The sequence below is a fragment of the Paroedura picta genome, unplaced genomic scaffold (genome assembly GCF_049243985.1).
Source record: "Paroedura picta isolate Pp20150507F unplaced genomic scaffold, Ppicta_v3.0 Ppicta_v3_sca21, whole genome shotgun sequence".
Lineage (NCBI taxonomy): Eukaryota > Metazoa > Chordata > Lepidosauria > Squamata > Gekkonidae > Paroedura > Paroedura picta.
In genome coordinates, this window is record NW_027518618.1 from 824,366 (window position 1) to 830,193 (window position 5,828).

Sequence of the window (5,828 nt, forward strand, 5' to 3'; positions counted from 1 at the left end):
TGGCTATCTAGCCTCTGTTTAAAAATTTCCAAAGATGGAGAACCCACCACCTCCCGAGGAAGCCTGTTCCACTGAAACCACTCTGTCAGAAAATTCTTCCTCCTTCGGTAGGCTGTTCCACAAGATGAGGGCCATCATGGAAGAGGGCTGTATGTGGGCAGTTGTTGATTGTGCTCATTTGCAGGTTGGCCCCTGAAGAAGGCCCTACTCCAATGAGCCAAACTGTTGTGGTGGAGCATAGGAGGAAGAAGAAAAGTTGTTTTTTTTGTACCTCGTTTTCTACTACCCAAAGTAGTCTAAAAACGGCTTCCAATTGCCTTCCCTTCCTCTCTTCACAACTGACACCCAGTGAGGTGGGTGGAGGCTGAGAGAGCTATGAGAGAACTGTGACTGGCCCAAGGTCCCCCAGCCGGCTGCGTGAGAAGGAGTGGGGAATTGAACCCAGTTCTCCAAAATCGTGGGCACTGCTCTTAACTGGCTCTCAATAATGTGTTAATAATTGGGAGGCCATCCAGAAGTTCATTCCTTGATGCGTTATCTGATGGTCGTGTTCGGTTGCATTCTCCTGTTGCCGTTTTTGATTTTAGGTGTGTAATAAAACTTTCATTTAAGAAATGTTTAAAAAGAGAAAAGAGGAAGTCCTTCATGGGCTTTCGACAAATGGTAGTTCATTTATTTCTGTACGTTTCAATAATGCAAGTATAAGTTATTTGTTTGTTTGTTCAATTTTTAGCCCGCCTCTTTCTAAATGACTCGAGGTAGGGATGTGTGCCTTGGCCACATTGGCGATCACCGAAGCCACGTGGGAGGCCATCACCACGGCGCGGAGAGGAGGGGCGGCTGCTGGCTTTCTACAAGCCGCTTCGGTGATCCCCCACGCGGCCGAGGCACACATCCCTACCTCAAGGCAGGTTACATCAAGAACCCCAAAACCCTCCCCCATAAAACCTCAAACAAGACAGCCAAAACCTCTTCACAGCCTTCCCCCAAGGTATAGTGTAACTTCCCCTCAAAATGTTTTATTGCCCTTAGCGCAGTCTCCCAGAGACTTCGCTATCAAGGGCTTTGTATGTGACAGTCAATACTTTAAATTGAGGCCGATAACAGATGGACAGTCAGTGGCGTGAACGTAGAAGGGGATATGCATGTTCCATCGAGCTCCTGAAATCATGTGGGAAGCGAAGCCTGAATTGAACCACTTTAGGCTCTCTTCAGGTTCCCTTTCAGTTCTTATAACTGCACAAACCGGGAGCCCCCACTTCACAGAATCCTCCTGGTAGGTGTGGTTGTGTGAATAGAGACAACAGTTTATTTACCACGTGGGTGCAAAGCTTTGGCTGCTGCACACACAAACCCTGCACAACCCAAAAGCTGGTTTGCGAATAGCAAGGCCATACGTGCGCGGTAACAATTTGCATGGCCCGTTCCACAACATGCCAATAACATGCACCATCAGGGTTGTGGATAGCGCACACTTCAGTTATGCAGTCACAGGTCTTCTCTTGTGTTTTGTTCTTTAGAGGTTGATCTGGCCACGACGGTTGCGTATTCTGACGCACCATTCAGGAAAGCAGCACGAAAATAAAAGATTCGTCATCTTCCTGTCGAAGTTTTGTCATCTTTCTGCAGTGAATATCTGGAGATGGGGTGGAGGGTGGGAGGACAGGGTCTACAGCAGAAAGTTTCAAGACAGGGGGAACACAAGATAATGATTAAGAAGCGCACTTTTTCGGTTGGCGATGGGGTTGTGGGGGCAACCAGCGGGCAGACCCCACCCAGCCCGGGAGCCTTGCCGCGCCCACTTGGTGCTGGCTGGGCGGGTGGCAGAAACTGCCTCGGGGTTAATGTTTAATGGGTCGCCAGCAAGCATGCCTCAGTGTGGCGGATTAGCTCTGCCCTTGGGTGGGGGTGGTGGGAGAGGCCCGGCTGTTTCGGCCGGAGGGCGAAGAGTCTATCATGGGCCCTGTATCTTGTGCACACAGGCAGTGTTTGCCATGAGGGATTACCTCAGGGCTAGTCCCCCACCGGGTCAGGCCTCCATAAAGGCACCCTTTTTCAGACCTGCCCTTAAAGCAACAGGTGCGGAGCAGAACTCCCAGGAGAACTGGAATAGGTCAACAAGATGGGCAACTGCCAGCGTGAAGATTTCTTTTTCTAATGAACATTTCTGTGAGGGAGAGACGTATTTTCTGGGGCATGAGGTAGTCACCTCAGGCTGCCAAAGAATCTGTAGAAGATGGCACGTTATCGTTTATTGCATTTGTATTTTTTCCTGGTGCCATTTTCAGACTCAGGCGTGGAACTTTTTTGGGACACGTATGATTGTCTTGTAAAATGGCTGCTTTTTTAAGGCCTGCTTAGCACTTGATGTTCCCTCATTCTTGATGGAGAACATTTTGTCTGAAGCAAACCTGTTTTTGTGGCAAGGGGGAAGCCCTTTGACATATGTGACAATTTGCATTGTTATGCCCGCATGGTCCACCTTGGTCTATGCTGGCACATCAAAATGACCCTGGGAAACAAAACGCAAGTCCCATGGCACCCAAAAATACTGTCAACATTTATTCCAGCAGGAAAAGACTAACAAAGTTTATTCCAGCAGGAATAAACTTTGTTAGTCATTAGGATGCCGCTGGTCTTCCTTTCCATTTCACTGCAATGTTGTGATGTTTTTATTCAAAGGGTTCCCATCAGGCGGAAGTGACTTGGTGGCACTTAACACCTGCAGCAACAAAGAGCAAGCAAAAAAGCACCTGGGGTTTGGGGTCTGAGTCGGAATTTGAACTCAGTACTTGTGTGTAAAGTTGTGTGTAAAGTTGAATCCAAAGTCAATGCCCCTTGCTGAGGGATTCACAATGGCTTTTAACCCAGCATTCGTGTGAGTTCTTTTCGTTCCGCCTTCATTGAAGTCCTTGCAGCGCCCGCAGATTCTAGATCCGCACAGCTCCTGGGCCTTGTTTCCCGCCCTGCACGGCTCCCTCATTGCGATAAGGAACGCTTTCGCGATAAACGGCTTTTAATCAAATGGCGACGTCCACCGCCTGGAGCAAGCTGGATCCGGGCCAGGGTCTCGTGTGGTGAGAAATCGCAAACAAGCCAGAGAAGCAGGAGCTTCTGCCTGCGTTGGGAGCCACCCTGGGGACGGGGAAGCACTGAAGAACTGCATCTGTTAGTCTTTAGACAATCCCTCCCCCCCCCCCCCCCGTTCTGATCTACCACGTCACAGAGTGTCACTTGCTGCTCCTTTTATTCACCTGCAAATATACAGATGGGAAAGTTCTGCCTGAAAGGTAGCCTGGGAAGGAGGGGGGTGGAATATAGACGCCTCTTAAATCAGGGGTAGTCAAACTGCGGCCCTCCAGATGTCCATGGACTACAATTCCCAGGAGCCCCCTGCCAGCAAATGCTGGCAGGGGGCTCCTGGGAATTGTAGTCCATGGACATCTGGAGGGCCGCAGTTTGACTACCCCTGTCTTAAATGTTGTTCACTGAGGCAACAGGTCAAAAGGTCTTTTTGCTGGCGAGAGACAGGAGAGCCCTTGGCTCCCTGCTGAGGACATCAAAGCAGCCAAAGGTGTGTCCCTTCCAGCATCCTGCAGCCAACGATGCTCCCAAAAGCTTGCAATCTGGGCACAGAGGCCAATCCCCCCCCCCCCCCATGCAGGAATGCCCACTTCCAGACAGCAGTTCTCTTAGGGATGCCAGCCTCCAGACGGGACCTGGGGATCCCCCAGAATTACAGCTCTACTGAGACTGCAGAGATCAGTCCCCCCTGGGGGAAATGGATGCTCGGGGCTGGGGGGGGGGGCACTGTGTTATTGTACTGCACTGACATCCCCGTCCTCCACCCCCAAATCGAACAAAGAACAAGAGAGGGGAAAGGCGACGTGGAACAGAAATCAAAAACACCTAACTGGAGTTAGCTAGGACCTGAAAGTTTGGGTGTCTGTAAAATTAGGCACTGGGTTATAAAATTATATAAATATTTATTGTGTCTGACTTAAACATTTAATGTTAAAAATATACACAAAGCCCATAAAAAACATACACATAGGCGCGAAATATCGTATGCACCATACAATCCAAGGTCTTAGACCTGACACATTTTGACACATGCTGGAAGTCTTCAGAGGTCTGATTTTTGATCAACAGCCAGTAAAAGAATCAAAATATAGGAACTTGTTTTCTAGGAGGTCCAAATCAGTCGAAATGGATATGAAGAGCTTTTGTACGTGTCCTGACTTCATGGGAATTTCTTGGCAGCCTGAAAGATGGGGGGCTACAGAATGGACATTTCCGATCCATTTCAGAGGACAAGAAGGAGAAGGAGAAGAAGGCAAGACTAAAAAGAAGAAGGAGGATGAGAAGGAGAAGACAAGGCGGGAAAAAGAAGAAAGAGGAGGAGGAGGAGGAGGAGGAGGAGAATGTGCTGTCAAGTCAAACCCATTTATGGGAGCCCTGTAGGGCAGAGGAGCTGAACTCATTTGTTTTGAGGGCTGGATCATGTGAGCCATAAAACATAATGCCAGGCACCAGAAATATCAACTCTGTAAGGACAGCAGATGGTCAGCTCCGAGACTGTTCTCCTCTCTTGCAAGACCCCCGTGGGCTGGAGAAGGAGCTGAGGAAAAACCCGCATGTGTGGACTATAGAGACAGCAATGCAGTGCTGGGCGGGCAGACGCACCTGCATTGCAGGGAGGGGGCACAGTTCCCCAGGCCGGTCCCGCCGTCAGTGCTGTGAGAACAGGCCCCAGGGTGAAAATGTGAAGCAGCTGGGGGTCACGAAGCCCCCCTGCCCTCCTAAGCCCCCATGAAAAGGGATTGGGAAGACAGGCTGCACTAACACCCCCCACCTGCAAAGTGGGGCAGGACCCAGGGCCAAGTAGATTGATGTTTTAATGGGAATTTTAATGGGGTTAGTTGTTGTGACCCGCCTCGAGCCTGTCGGGAGAGGCGGGAAATAAATCTACTACTACTACTACTACTACTACTACTACTACTACTACTACTACTACTACTACTAATAATAATAATAATAATAATAATAATAAGTGGGCCCAGGACCAGCAAAGCCCCATAAAGCAGAGAGAGCCGCACGGCTGCAGCCACCGGCTGATCCCTTGCTGGGCCAAGGTTGGCGGCTCAGGCCAGAGTTGATCCTCAAGCCACCTCCTGCGAGTTATCAGAGGAGGGAGCGGGCACCGCGCACACCAGGCCACAAATGTGGCAGAGGCCCCAGGCCCCCCAATGACCGGTCCAGCTCAGGACTGCAGGCCTGCCTCCACACAAGGGCTGCCAGCTCTGGGTTGGGAGGTGGAGCCGGGAGTCGTGGGATTTGGGGCAGGACCTCAGTGGAATTCAATGCCACAGAGTTCCCCCTCCAAAGCAGGGGGTCCCCAGGGCCCACCTGGAGGCTGGCATCCTTGCCTGTTCCGTCCCTCGCAGGCTGCATGAGAGCCCTGGACAGGCTGCTTCCAGTCCCTGGGCCTGACCTTGGGACACCCCTGGGTCCAGTTTTCAAGGCAAGGGAGGCTCAGAGGTGCCTCTGCGCAGCAACCCTGGTGGTCTCCCATCCAAATACTAACCGGGGCCGACCCTGCTTAGCTTCATGAGCTTCCATGCTATTCGGTTGGCCTGGGCCGCCCAGCTGAGGATGAAGTAATGCCGTGCTGTCAAGTGACAATCCACATGGCTCCCTTTAACGGAGTTTTCCAAGTGGGGGTGCCAGCTCCGGGTTGGGAAAATACCTGAGGGGGGGGTTGCGGGTGGAGGCTGAGGAGGGTGGGGCTTCCTAACTAATGCCACGCCCCCAGAGCAAAGGATCCT